At 38.1% G+C, this 15,958-nt stretch overlaps 1 pseudogene; it reads right to left on the reverse strand.

Annotated features, from left to right (window-relative positions):
• Window positions 1-854: 854 nt before the first annotated feature.
• Window positions 855-4,829, reverse strand: LOC141567825 (NADH dehydrogenase [ubiquinone] 1 alpha subcomplex subunit 5 pseudogene; annotated as a pseudogene).
• Between the last annotated feature and the right edge of the window lie 11,129 nt (window positions 4,830-15,958).

Consider the following 15,958-nt stretch of genomic DNA (forward strand, 5'->3'; position numbering starts at 1 on the left):
TCAGCTTGTACTGTAGAACAACAGTAATCCAAACATTATGGTATTGGCAGAAAAACAGATACATAGACCAATGGAATAGAATTGAGCACCCAGAAATAAACCCACATAAATATGGACAGATAATTTTTGAAAAAGAAGCAAAAAACACAAAATTAAGAATAGAATTACGATATGACCCAGCAATCCCTCTGTTGGGTATCTACCAAAAAAATCTGAAAACACTTATCCCTAAAGATGTATGTACTCAATGTTTATTGCAGCTTTTTTTACATTGGTCAAGACATGGAAACAACCAAAATGTCCTTCGATAGATGAATGTATAAAGAAGTTGTGGTATATATACACAATGGAATATTATTTGGCGGTAAGAAAAGATGAAATAGGACCATTTGTGACAACATGGATGGATCTTGAGAGTATAATGCTAAGCGAAATAAGTCAGACAGAAAAAGCAGAGAACCATATGATTTCACTGAAATGCGGTATATAAACTGAAAACAACAAAAGAACAAGACAAACAAATGAGAAAGAAAAACTCATAGACACAGACAATAGTTTAGTGGTTACCAGAGGGTAAGGGGGGAGGGAGGTGGTAGATGAGAGTAAAGGGGATCAAATATATGGTGATGGAAGGAGAACTGACTCTGGGTGGTGAACACACAATGTGATTTATAGATGATATAATACAGAATTGTATACCTGAAATCTATGTAACTTTACTAACAATTGTCACCCCAATAAACTTCAACTTAAAAAAATTAAGAACTTCTGTTCATCAAAAGACATCATTAATAAAGTGAAAAAGTAACTACAGAGTAGGACAAAATATTTGCAATACATATAACCAACAGCAACCTATACACAAATACATTGAATATCATACAATTCAATACAAAAACCACAGGTAATCCAATAAAAAAGTGGGCAAAAGATTTTAACAGACATTTCCCAAAAGAGAATATCTAAATGCTCAATAAACATATGAGAAAGTGCTTGCTGTCCTTAGCCATCAAGGAAATATACTTTATTATTTTTAAATATTTATTTAGCATTTAATTTACAGCTCTATATGAGGAGAAATATACTGGAAAAAAGAAAAATACAATTTTTTCTCATTCTGAAAATGTGTGCTTTGCCACAAGAAATAGCAAAATACACACACACACACACACACACACACACACACACACACACCAAAGTACTATCTTTGAAGGAAAGGAATACCAAATTATACCAAATTTACCAGAATATTTAGAAATGATAGAGGCTAGAAAGAAAAGATGAGAACACATGAAAAGTAATTTTATTTTTGTTTAACCTTAAACTTGTCAACTGCTTCTTTCCTTGAATAGCACTAATCTTCTGTGAGTTGCACTCATATTGGAAACTTAGTGAAAACTACTTGGTGATTCCACTTTGAAGTTATAACTATACCACTAAAATGTTTTGAATATAAGTCTATCTATATGTCAAATAAACGTTATAAACTTTTAATATCTCCTCTTTTACATAAATTTGCTGTCCTCATGTAGTTAGGTTAATCAAGAAAACTAAAGGCTAAGAGCTAGAAAGCAAACTTCCCTAAATGAGACAAAAGAAAAAGTGTTTCTAACTACCACTATAAACAAGAAATCTTTCAAACACCAAATCAATTTCCTCAACTGTACAATGAACTCTAATTTGATGGTTTTTACTCTTACGTCTTCACTTTAAACACCTATTGTTTAAGTAACACTACTGCTGCTGCTACTACTACTACTACTACTACTACTACTACTACTACTATTAATAATAATAATAATAATGTAACTTTTCTGGGTTTTTAAGAATAAAAAAAGTTAAATAATATGTTGAAGATACTACCTAAAATATTTCACCCTTTAAACATGGCCTCTGTATTGAAATCTATAAGAATTTTTCCAATTAACTTTCAAATTTCCAACAACCTCTGTTTAAAAAAATAATAATTTGAATGATTATTCAATGATTATTTCAAAAACTGATTCATAAGTCCCTATACATAATCATCAATTTTAACAAGTCCACTAAATATGTTCTATATCAGTTTTCTTAATTATAAGATGTCAATAGTATGGAAATATTTTTGATAACAGAACATTTAATTACACCAGTTTCCTGTCAACACACAAGCCATTTAATGATAATTATATCAGCCATCTCCATTGGTTGACAGGAGGCTCTTCCACTAAAGCCTCCTGTGGTTTCCACTGTATAATTTTTCTTGCCAAACTTAGTTCATTTTCAGCCTAAAGAATCACCTCTTCTGTTTGGCCATCCTGAAGTTGGTCTTCTAATATTTTAACATCTGGTTCCACTTTAACCACACCCAACTTCTTATTTGTAATCTGTTCTGTATACTTTCTATATGCTACGTTTTTAGGGATTTGCTCAAGAACATCAAGAATATTTGTGTACAATATTCTTAGCCTCGCATGTGGACTCTCACATACAACCAACCCCACAAGGCCAGTGGTCTTCTTCAGCAAGCCCATCAAGAGAATGACAGCATCCAAGGAAATGTACTTTAAAACCATCATGAGATACCCCTATACACCCATATAATGGCAAAAACGAAAATACCAGTTATTAAAAAATATGTGAAGCAGACAGAATTCTCATAGACTGTTGTTGGATGTATAAACTGGTTCCAACAATGTTGGAAAATGATTTGGCAATATCTAATAAAATTTAACATGTGCATAACCTCTGACCCTCTAATTCTACTCCTATGTGTATACTCAGCAGAAATTTAAGCATATGTTCACAAAAATACATATACTATAATTTTCATAAAGCACACTATTTTTTAGAGCCCAAACCAGAAAATTACCTAACTGTCCATTAACCAAGAATGGATAAATAAATGATGGGGTATTTGTACAATGGTATATTATTTGGCAATGAAAATGAATGATCTATCTATTCTACAGCTACAAACTGTATAGGTGAATCTCATAATGTTGAGCAGAAGCAAGGTAAAAATCTTACCTACAAATATGATTCCATTTATATAATTAAAAATGTAGGTACAACTAATCTATACTGTTAGAAGTCAGGAGAGTGGGGACTCTGTAGGGGCAGCCAGTGACTGGATAGGAACATGAGGGGGACCCCTGGAGTGCTGGTATCTTCTGTTTCTTGATCTGGTGCTGGTTACATGGATATGTTCAGTTTGTTAAAATCCACTGGCTACATATTTGTGACAGTGCATTTTTTAGTATGTATAGTGTACTTCAGTACATATTTTTATATAAAAATCTACACAACCATTTTCTGTAGTCACAATAATACGGTAGAGCTACTATTATATGTACTATACAGATGAATAAACTGAGGCTCAGAGAAATATAATTTATACAAAGTCACACAGACAATATGTGGTAGAGGCTGGACTAGAACTGAAGTCTGTTGAAATCCAAGGTCAGGCAGAAACATTACTCTAGCATTTCTGAAGTTTCTATTTGATCCTTCCCAACAACCTTTATAACTCTATGTCTTTTCTCTGTCTGTCTGTTCTACCTGGAGTGCCCTTACTTACTTCTCCACTATACCTAGATTATTTCTACTCAGTTTTCAAGGACCAGCTTAAGTTCCCCTTCTCTGTGATGTCTTCCTTTATACCTCTGCCTCCTTCCCCAATCTCTCGCTGTTTACAATAGGGATACTAAACTCAACTGCCTACAGCGGCACAGTAGGTATTGTAAATGAGGGAAGCACCTGGGTGTCTAATAAAAAGAAATGAGGACTGTGACAAAATACAGAGGGCAAACTTTATATAGGTAAGAGCAAGTACTCAGGTCCAATCAAATATTGCTACAACTGAGTAATACAATATCAAGGAGCCAGAAGTTTGTATTTTTATATGAAATCTTCCTTTTAAATATTATTTTAAAACTTAAAACCAAGCATAAACAAAAAGCACTGTATCAGCCAAACACAGAATATCTGAAGGCCATATTTACCTTATGGGTCCCAAATTTGCAACCTAGAGTTTGGCAGAATCAAACAAACTCCAGCTAATAAAAAACTGACCAACTTCTTCCCTGGGGGTTTTGCCTTCTCCCTGCTAGAGATGCTCTTCAGATATAGCAGATGATGGTCATTTACTCAAGTTCTGAGCTTTCATCTTACCTCCATGTATGTCCCCCAAAACCTGGGAGGAAGGGGTGGTAGAAATTTTGGGGTCCCCCTAAAACCTATACCACCCCTTTAATATCCTATGATGTACTCACTAAGAAACTGTTCCTCATTAGTGTGTTGGTTTTTCAAAGAAGCATGAGAGAAAAAATGAGGCAGCATTTGAAATGGAAGCATAACTACATCCTGCCTGCAATCTCTAACCATCTGGGTTCCCACTGTCCCAGCCCCAAATCCCTGAAGAGGACTCCTATGTGATAAATATAGCAGGCAAAGCAGAAGAGGCTTATGGACAGCAAGGTATATATACATTTAGGACACTAGGTTCTCTGGTTTAGGACAAATTAAACTTAAAAATAGCTAGATCCATATTTTGATAAAGAATCAAGAGGGAGTTTCAAAAACAGGAAAACAAAGGATCTTATTGGCGTTTTTCCCTTGTTAGGTTCAAAATGGGTCGTGTTCCCTTACGACTTAACCAGGTAAACATTTTGTCACTGCCTCTGTTGTGCTGCAGAAACAACCTAAGTGAAATCCGCTTTTATTAGCAACAAACATCCAATTTCTTTTTTCTATGCACTAGAGGGGACAACTGAATTAAAAAACCTGAGCCTACAAAAAGTAATTTCCAAAGTGTCTTGTTAGGTTAATTTTTTGGAAGTTAGAATGCATTTTTGCACAGAACCAAAGTGATGTCTGATAATTAGGTTTTCATGAACAGGTGAAAAGAACCTATTTAATCTGTAATAAAATTAAAATATTAGTTTTACAATTAAGAAGAATAGGAAATAACACTGTCCTAAGAAAGAATAACTAGATAACAAATGGAATAATTCTGTAATTATTTATTGAACATTTGATTTGTGCAAGATGTAGTTGATTTGAGTTTGATGTTAGAAGATCAGCAGTACTCTATGAGAGCAGGTTTAGTAGGGTGAGAGGAACCAAACTCTGATGAAAGTGGATGAAGAAAGAAGAGGAATGTTGTCATGATAGCTAGAAAAAGAATCCGGACCAAGGGGTTACAGCTATTGGAGCTCTTAGAGTATGCTTTTAGACTGCTGGAAAGAAGCCAAGGCAAAGAGAGAGAAAGGCAAAAATCCCGAATAAAGGGGGCATAATCAGGATTTCTATGTTCTTGAGGCAAAGACTATCAGTTGCTCTCTGCTGTCTAATTTCTGCCTCCCTATCTTAGTAAGAGAACCTGCCTTTCATCAGGGGACCAATGCATTTAGATAAAAGACTACATTCTTCAGCCGTGTGGCCTTATTACTACATAAGTTCTGGCCAAAGAGATATAAGTAGAAATGTTAGGTGGGAAGTGTAGGAAGATTGCTGACTCAGCTAGGAGAAAGCCATTTTGTCCTTCCTAGTGTTGACACATATAAATGTTAAAACAAACAAAAACCAACAAAACAACACAATAGAAAACCTACGTAATTCCCATACATCATCCAAGCACATACCAAAATGTGATTGATTCATTCATGAGAGGGCCAACAAGCTGACAAAGCTGGTTTAGTAGGGAAAAATGAAATCCTGAAATAAGAATGTTAGGTTAGATACAAAAGAGGTAAATGTTCATCAAAGTACTAAAACTATCTTTCCTAAGAAAAATTCATTTGTAAGTCAGCAGTTTTACAAGTTAGCATCTAATTTTAGAGTCTGAACACTAATCAACAGTTACCAAAAAGTATGTCATTCTCCAAATGATATAACTCTTGGGAACTTGACAATGCTCTAGTATGACATTGGCAGGACACATAAGCACCTTTTGCTTTATTTTCAAATCTGGATAACTTTCTTGAACAACTCCTTTCTTCTGCCTCCTTCCTGCTGTCTGGAATGTGGATGCAGTGGATGGAGCTCCAGCCACCATGAGGATGGAAGGCATGAACTAGAATGGCATGGCAGAAAGGGAGAAGGAACCTGGGCCCCAAATGGCTGGAGCCACCAAAACAGCCCTGTGCTATCTACTTCTGGACTTTTTTAATGAGAGAAATAAGCTTCTTTCTTACTTAAGCCACTATTATTTTGGATTTCTCTTATATGTGGACAAGCTTAATCTTCAAACCAGGCAGGAGGCAGAGAGAGAGAGGGAAATAATTATTTAAACAATGCTAGAAACCCTGTGGACCATTGCACTCAATGAAGTTGCCTACAAACAGGGAAGTCTCTTAATGAATACCTAGAAGATATGGATGAATTAGGGGTTTTCAGACCATATACAAATAGTGAAATGCATTGTTCATTATAGTGGGTAGTGATGGCTCTACCACAACCTTGAAGAAGAAATTGAAGAACTTTATAAGGACTAGAGAGGAATTAATAAAGTTATCCACAAAAACTAAGATGGTAACACTAAATGGGAAGTCAGACTATTCATAAATTTGCTCAACTGTTCCGACAAATTTATTTAATTTATTCTCTTAATATAATCCTACTTTGGACTTTGTATCTAAGAAGGCTTAACACAATGCAAGGTCACAAAGATTTACTCTTATATTTTCTTCTAATAGTTTTATTGTTTTAGCTCTTACATTTAGGCCTCTGATCCAAGTTGAGTCATAGCATAAGGAAAGCGTCCAATTTCATTGTATTGCATGTGGCTATATACAGTTTTAGCAACATCATTTGTTGAAAACACTTGAATTATCTTGGTGTCCTTGCTGAAAATCGCTTGAACATAAATGTGAGGGTTTATTCCTGGACTATCAATTAGATTTCATTGGTCTATCTATGTGCTAATACTGCACAGTCTTGATTATAGATATGAGTCCTCCAAATGTATTCTAATTTTTCAAGATTAATATTTTTCAAATAATTCAGAAAGTTTTCAGCTATTTTTTCTTCAAATGTTTTTTCTTCTCCTTTGTGTCCTCTCATTCTGGTACTCCCATTGTGCATATGTTGGTACATTTAATAGTGTCCCACATTTCTCGAGGTACCTAGTCATTTTCTTCATTCTTTTTTCTCTCTGTTCTTCAGACTGTGTAATCTTTATTGATCTATCTTCAAGTTTTCTCATTCTTACTTCTACCAGTTTAAATCTACTGTTGAGGCCTTCAAGTGAACTTTTCTTTTTACTTTGTGCATTTCAACTGTAAAATTTCTATTTGGTGATATATATAATTTCTGTCTCTTTATCGATAGTCTCTATTTGATGAGAAATTGTCATCATGCCTTCCTTTACTTCTTTAAGCATGGTTTCCTTAGTTCTTTTAACATATTTATGGTAACTATTTTGAAGCCTTTGTTAAGTCTGACATCTGAGCCTTCTCACAGGCAGTTTTGGTGGCCTGCTTTTTTCCTCCTGGGTATGGGTCACACTTTCTTGTTTCTTTGTATATCTTGAAAATGTTTGTGGAAAACTAGATATTTTAATAATATATTTTAGCAATGCTAGACACTGGTTCTTCCCTACACCTGTCTGTGGCTGCATGATATTGTTCTTTGCTTATTTATTTGTTTAGTAACTTGACTGGGCTATTTTAGGGAAGTCTATTTTCCCCATAGTGTGAAGCCTCTGAAGTTGTTCTTTAGGTGCACAATTTGGACATTTACACAGTCACTAAGGAGGCAGTAATTTTAGCAGTGCTCTCTGACTATCTTTTACCCTGATCTCTCGGTTAAGCTGTCTGCCTCCGTTGGTATCACATCCAGCTGTTAGGATCTACTAATTGCATGTTGGTTGCTCTACTGTTTATTACAATATCCTGGTACATATTGTGGGGACAGAGTCCCAAAGAGCAGTTTCCAGGCTCTTGGCCTCACGTGGGGAGGTGCTGGCTTGGGTGGTGAATGACCATCAACTGTGATTGGTTGGCTGTCAGCTGTAACTGGTTAGCAAATTGGCTACTGATGTAACTTCCAGGACTGCGTTGATTGGATGGTTGGTTGGCAGGCAGAAAAAAGTGAAGGGCGGACTGAGGATCATGTGGGTCCTACTGCATGTGGATCCTACTGTGTGTGTCTACCCAGGCCGCCAGCAAGAATATAGTGGTATGACTCCCCTATCTATGGCTCCATGGGTGTTTCTTTTTGGCCTCACCATATCCTGCATTCTTACATGGGGAGTGGGACCAGAGACCCCGCATGACACCCTACATGACAATATATTGCTCCAAACCCCTTTGCAGGAGTAACTTTGAGGCCAGTCTTTCAGGTTTGCTCCAACTCCAGGAAGGCTGCTTTTAGCTGTCTCTTTCCCTGGTTCTCTGGTAATCTAGCTGACTTGTGGTTTAATTTGTTAATCTCATGGAACTACCAGCTTCCTCGTTTCTTATCACTACAACTGCCATTGCTTCCAAGAGCACCCTTAGACATAAACTTTATCATACTCTGTTTCAAATAAAGTCAGCTTTGGGGAGAGCTGTCTGTTCTTCTGGGCTGCCTCTCCTTGTGGGAAAAACCTTAGAACTGGTGGTGGATACTGGCACAATTCTCTCAAAGTGACACCCCTGCTTTATGAGCAGCATGATGGTCTTCTTGGCTTATCCCTCCCAGAGTGGAACTTGCCCTGTAAGCAAGCTGGGACAAGGACAATGGGGGCCCGGTATTCTTTTTTTTAAATTTTTAAAACATTTTTATTGGGGAATATTGGGGAACAGTGCGTTTTCCCAGGACCCATCAGCTCCAAATCAAGTTGTCATTTTTCTTTCTTTTTCATTTTTCAATCTAGTTGTGGAGGGCGCAGCTCAGCTCCAAGTCCATTTGCCGTTTTCAATCTTAGTTGTAGGGGGCATGGCCCACCATCCCATGTGGGAATTTGAATGGTAACCTTGTTGTTAAGAGCTTGCGCTCTAACCAACTGAGCCATCCAGCTTCCCCTCTTCTGTTAGGTTTATAGCTCCAGGTCTTATGTTTAAGTTTTAAATCCATTTTTAGTTGATTTTTGTATATGATGTGGGATAATGGTCCAACTTCATTTATTATGCATATAAATATCCAATTTTCTCAGCAGCATTTATTGAAGAGCCTATCCTTTCCATATTATGTGTTCTTGGCACCCCTGTTGTAGATCAGTTGACCATACATGCATAGATTTATTTCTGGGCTCTCTATTGTATTCCATCGGTCTACGAACTCTGACAATTAAGTTCATGAACTCATCCTAGAAAAAGTGCTACATACTTCATTGCTGAATATCATTACAGTCACCTTTGAAATACTCCCCTTGGGAAGCTATGGACCGATGCCAGTATCTAGCCCACCCTTCAAAGCAATTTTGGAACTCTTTTTCTAGAATGGCCATCCGAGCTGTAGTCATATTACCCTTTGATGTCCTGAATGTCATCAAAATGTCTTCCCTTCAATATTTCCTTTATCTTTGGGTAAAGAAAGAAGTCATTGGGGGCCAGAGCAGGTGAGTAGGGAGGGTGCTCCAATACAGTTATTTATTTACTGGCTAAAAATTCCCTCACAGGCAGTGCCATATGAGCTGGTGCATTGTCGTGATGCAAGAGCCATGAAAAGTTGGTGAAAAGTTCAGGTCGTCTAATTTTTACACACAGCCTTTTCAGCACCTCCAAATAGTAAACTTGGTTAACTGTTTGTCCAGTTGGTGCAAATTCATAATGAATAATCCCTCTGATATCAAAAAAGGTTAGCAACATCGTTGCAACAAGTTCATGAACCTAATTGTCCAACCTCATGTATGTGTGTTTTTGTGCCAGTACCATACTCTTATTACTACAGCTTTGAGATATACATATATATCTGATACCTCCAGCTTTTTTCTTGCTCAAAACTGTTTTGGCTATTTGGGATCTTTTGTGATACCATATGAATTTTAGGATTGTTTTTTCTATTTCTGTGAAAAACACCACTGGAATTTTGATAAAGATTGCGTTAATCTGTAGATCGCTTTGGGTAAATGGACATTTTAATATTATTAATCCTTCCAATTCATGAACATGGGCCATCTAAAAAGATATTTATCACAGATTGTTAAGCAGACAAACAGGTTACAAGTCAATATGCACAATACAATCTGATTTTATTTTAGACATTTATTTTAAACATATCAAAAGTTCTGGAAGCATAATAGTCAAAACGACTCCTAGAAGCACTTTATATACATATAAACTTGCTAGATTGGACTGAACCAACTGGTGGCTGGCAATTCAATTGAAGTTTAATAGTCCAAGACTTTGAAAGATGGACTGGTTAGGTCACCCACGTTCAGTTGTCAAGTTGCCCCATACCTGAGTAGAGATCAGCGATCGTGTGCTATGGTAACCAAGGAACTGAGAGGAATAAAAATGTTACCATGTTTAACGAACTAAACATACTAGGTTTACATACCAGCCCTGTTTCTTCTAAATGTGACTGTAGACACATGAATTACTAATGGAAGCATGTAAATAACAGGTGTTCTCTTGCTTAACCACCAATCAGTCCTTCTTCATTTAGAATTAGTCAAATCTCCCACCTACAAGTGTCTAGAAGCCAGATCTCAGAAACTGATATGACTCTGCCTGGCCTTGTTTTGTACTTCTCCCTCCTACCCTTGCCTCTCCCAACTCTTGCATCCCATGATTATTTTGGCCTGTCTTTGCCTTCTCAAATAAAGGTACACTGGATGCAACGGTGCTGCAGTCACTGTGTATTTATTGAAGACTTTCCTGCAGTTCCTTTCTTTCTATCTCATCTTCCACCATGGTCCCCCCTCATAGTGCATATTCTACTCATATAAAAGATACTCAGAGATCTTCAAACACACAGTATTGTTTCATGTTTCTGTGCCTTGATACATGTTCTCCTTCTTCCAGGAATGTCATTCCCAGGTCCTTTTCTGTCTAGGAAACTTCTTTTCACCTTTCAAATCTCTGCACAAGCATTCTTCCTGCTAATGAAAATTACCTGACTTTCCAGGGCCTGCCTTGTGCCTTTGGAACCCAGGAAGGAGTTAATCACTTTCTTTTCTGGATTATTGTTGGAACTTGTGCTTATTTTAATTTCTGAGCCATTCTTAATTACTTAAGGGTATTTTTTTTTTTTTTACACATGGTGGGGACAGAGCCAGGAGTGCAGTTTCCAGGCTCTTGGCCTCACGTGGAAAGATGCTGACTCGGGTAGTAAAGGGCCATCAACTGTGATTGGATGGCCATCAGCTGTGGCTATTTGGCCGTCAGCTGTAACCAGTGAGGCATTGGTCACTAATATAACTGCCGTGGCTAAGCTAGCAGCAGATGGTGGTTGGCAAGCGCAGATTGTGGATTGTGGATTGCAGAGAGGCAGATTGTAGTTAGCAAGTGAGGTTGGTCGGCGGGTTGCGGTCTGTGTGGCTCCTGCTTCCTGTGTCTCCAACCCAGCCACCAGCGAGAATATAGTGGTATATATGACTCCCCTATCTATGGCTCCATGGGTGTTCCTTTTTGGCCTCACCATGTCCTGTTTCTTATGCGGGCAGCGGGACCAGAGGCCCCGCAGGCCGCCCCACATGATATCTGGACATTGCAATGCACTGCTAAACTAGACACCTCTGGTTATACTCTATAAAACCACAATACTGTTTATGTCCTCACTTGGCACACTACATCCATCTGTGTGCGGCTGCATTCCCTTTGTGCTTGACTACTAAGCTATCAATCCTTGCAACTTCTTCTGAGGATCTTTGCTTCTCAAGGGGTCGGTCACTTGTTTATTGGCCACTTGACAGTCCTCGGGTCTCAGTTCCAAAAGGATCATTCTGATTACATGAAGAGGGCAGGTAGTGTGATGTGATTAAACATGGTCTTTGAAATATACAAATATGGGTTTGTTTGGTGTGTGACACTGGACAAGTATCCTTGCCTCTGTGCGCTAGGTAAAAAAGGGGAGATAATACTTCAGCTTGTTTTGAAGATTACATTGGTAAGGTCCTGTCAGGAAACTGATTCCACCCAGATGTTCAAATGAACTGATGACTTACAGAGGTGGGAGCAAGGATGAGGGAATAAAACAGGGTTGTTGAGGCACCCAAAGACAAGCAATAGCAGGAAGCCATTACCATCCTTAATGATGAAAGGAAAAAGGGAGGAACAGTGTTAGCTGAGCCCCTGAGAACTGGAATGGACCCCTCCCCCAGGGCACTATAGTGTGTAGGGGCACAGTGAAGGCTGGAGATGCAGCCTGAAGCATGGAGACAATGAGGGGAAAATGTCCTGGTGTTTTTCTCATCCCACCCTCCAGTTACCTGCTGGTGTTACTCACTAGTTGAATGTAAATGGCAGTGTCGTGCGCGGGGAAACCCTACTCGCTGCGCCATCTGTCGTGCGGGGCGGCCTGCGGGGCCTCTGGTCCCGCTCCCCAAATAAGAACGCAGGACGTGGTGAGGCCAAAAAGGAACACTCACGGAGCCATAGACAGGGGAGTTGTACCACTATAGTCTCGCTGTCAGCAGGGCAAGAGACACGCAGTAGTAGCCACACAATCCGCAGTCCGCCATTCACTTCTCTGCCTGCCAACCAACCAACCAATCAATGCAGCCCCGCAGTTACATCAGTAGCCAATTGGCCAACCGGTCACAGCTGATGGCCAACCAATCATAGTCGAGGGTCATTCACTACCCCAGTCAGCACTTCCCCACACGAGGCCCAGAGCCTGGAAACTGCTCTCTGTGGCTCTGTCCCCACAGGCAGTCAGGAGAAAAGTGAGCCTGGGAGGTGCAGCCTGCAGGGTTTGGCTTCCTGGCACACACAGCTGGGCAGAGCTGGCTTCGAGAAGGGGTTGAGGGGCCAGAGACTAGCCAGCACAAGGGTTAAATGAGAAAATGTATATAGCGTACTTTCCACAGGACCTAGCACTTAGTTATCTGCTTAAGAAAATAATAGTAGGTTGGTGCAGAAGTAACTGCGGTTTTTGCAATTATTTTTAACCCTTTAAAGTGCAATTATTTTTGTACCAACCTAATAGTTGTGATTACTGTTAGTATTAGAATGGCTAATACTAATTTAGGAAAAATAATTTCTAAGCAAAGTTGTTTAGAGAAACTGTCCATCTGGGCACCACAGATTCCTTTCCGTATGGTCAGTTTCAAAGACTTTCCTTTTCCCTTTTATCTAATGAGCTAAGACAAAATGGCCATGCTAATGGAAACTATCTAGCATTCCAACTGCTGCTGCCCTAAAATACACCATCTCATAAAGGCTTGAAGTTTTTAAAAATCCTTTACCTCACCACCATTCACCTTGTTGCTATTTTTCCTCTGCTTTGCTTTCATCCCTGTCACTGGTCCAAGGTGTCAGAGGATCTGATGCTCCCCTGCCCCATTACTGCCTTTAATCACTACTGAGATTGCCCAACACCATTCTCTTCCTTCTCTATTCTTTTTTTCGCCCCTCTCAGGTCTCTTCTCATGTTTCCCATTTATCTCAGCTTTCATGCTAGGTTGGCCTCTCAGTCAACACTGCCAGCCAATCAAACTGTTCCTGTCTTTCAAGGAGACAAACTGATTAATCGGATAAAATCTTTGGTTCTTTGACTCTTCTTGACTGCTTGTTTGTTGCTTAGAACCCAAGGTCTGAGGTTTCTGAAAGGCTGTGATCACTAACCTGCTTGCACTGTAGTAAAATTTGGTTGTGCAGTTTAGTTGAGTCTGCCACAGACAGAAAAGTCAGTGAATTGGGTATGGATTAGAAAAGCAGAAAAGTCTGATTCTAGGGTAGGGTCTTAGATGGAAAATGTTCTCCCCCCACCACCTCTTGGGGTAGTAGTAAGGTGAATCAAGATGAAATACTCAGTCTTTCTGGAGCTACGTGCCAGATACTTCCAAATAATGGCTATAGTTCTTGGTGGGTCCTCCAAGAACACTTCTCCCATTCAATGCATTAGATTTGGGGTGGGGTGAGGGGAATGTCAAGGATTGGATGGGGACCATTTAGCAGTTTTACTGAGGAACCTGAATTTACTTCTGTACAATACTCACTTGACAATTCTTTGAGGTCTCTCTTAAGAAACATAGACATTTCCCTGAGAGGGCTAAGCCTGTGAAGGGGACAATTTGTATATTGGCACTTTTTTTCTTTTAAGTATTAACTAAGTATTAAAGTACCAACTTAAACTAGTTCAAGAAATAATTGAATCTTACTATAAAATGAAATTATAGCTACAGGAATAAGTTATTTCTCTGTATCTGGATTGAGATGTTAACTTCTGATGAACAAAGGAGAGAATTTCTTAAAGTTCACTTAGGTTTTTAAAAAATTGAATACATACTCGTATCTTCAATGTAAAATAAATGAACATTTTTTATTCAATATTATGTTAGCTCAAAGAGAGAAACAAAACACAAGAGCCCTGCTCTTAAAAAACTGAAAATCTTGATAAACAAGATAAAGTTAAAAATTATTAGAACAATTTAAAATCAAGTATGTGCATATTTTATGAACCTAAACAACTGAGCATAAATTGTGTTGTCCTTAAAGTATGTGCACTGGATAATAATTTATGGCACATGAAATGCATGAATTTCATCATTCTTAGTATGTTCACTTAGAAGGCTTGTAATTTGAGGGTTATTTAGAAAACAATGCTATATATTGTTATGATTCAATCCAAGGCATAAATTTTGTCATAAGAACTTGGCAGACAGGATTTAATAGGATTAAGCTTGGCTTTCAAAATTCTGAAAGGAACAGAGGAAATGACCATACTGTAACAAGTCAGTTCACATGCCATTATGATGTCTTCATCTACCGGGTTTCCCCGAAAATAAGACCTAACCGGAAAATAAACCCTAGCGTGATCTTTCAGGATGACATCCCCTGAACATAAGCCCTAATGCATCTTTTGGAGCAAAACTTAATTGAAGACCCGGTCTTATTTTCAGGGAAACATGGTGCCCAGCTTGTCTAGGACTCAGCTTTTGAAGATCTGAAAAATTCCATAATGAATAGCAACTGTTTTATTATTTATGAAAAATGTCAGAATTAAGGTATACTAACCTACAGACTAAGGATACAGTTACCTAGACCCTCTTGCTATCCCCAAGGACAAAGCTAACAATAATCCATATTCAGGCATGTTTGACTAGAGAACAGGGAAGCTCATTCTTGGCAATGTTAATCTTTTTAATAAAAGCAGAAATACTCAAGTCAGTCATGCCATCCCAGTCCTAATTTAACAGTCAGCATTCAAGCTATCTCCTTCCTCATCCCTAATCATAAAGCAATAGTTGATGGAGTGATAAACCAAGACCATAAAAAAACCAAGGTATAATTTGCCTTTTTCTTGTAGGATAGTCATTAGCTCAATCATTTAAGGAATTAACTCAACAAAATTCTTGAGTGGGAAAGGTACTGAGAGGTCAATAGCAAAGGAGCACACTCTAAATCCTTCCAAATTTATCACCATGAAAAATTTTCATCATTTGTTTAATGGACATTAAAAAAAAAAAGTCCTATCTTTAAGGTATACAAGATAAAACTCACCTGTAACTGTATTTGCAAAGTTAAAGCTAAAGCTACACTTCAACCAAATAGTCTTCCTGAGACTTGCTAATCTAAAAATTAGCTTTAAAAGGGATTGGTGGGGGCGGGGATTAACAATGCCTATCAACAATGGATACATTGTCATATGTTCTTACTATGAAATGTTACTTGATAAGAGACTATGAAAACACTCAACAACATAAAGAATCTCAAAAAATTGAACAAGTCAGTCATAAAAGCATACATATGTATTATGATTTCTATGAATTTCAAGAACAAGCAACACTAATCTATGATGATAGAACAATAGTTGTGTGGGGAAGGATTAACTAGAAAGGAGCATGAGAGAATTTTCTGGAATAATGGAAGTTTTATATGTTTATTGA

The sequence above is a fragment of the Rhinolophus sinicus genome, chromosome 6, assembly GCF_057876585.1.
Source record: "Rhinolophus sinicus isolate RSI-liver-muscle chromosome 6, RSI-T2T, whole genome shotgun sequence".
Taxonomy (NCBI): Eukaryota; Metazoa; Chordata; class Mammalia; order Chiroptera; family Rhinolophidae; genus Rhinolophus; species Rhinolophus sinicus.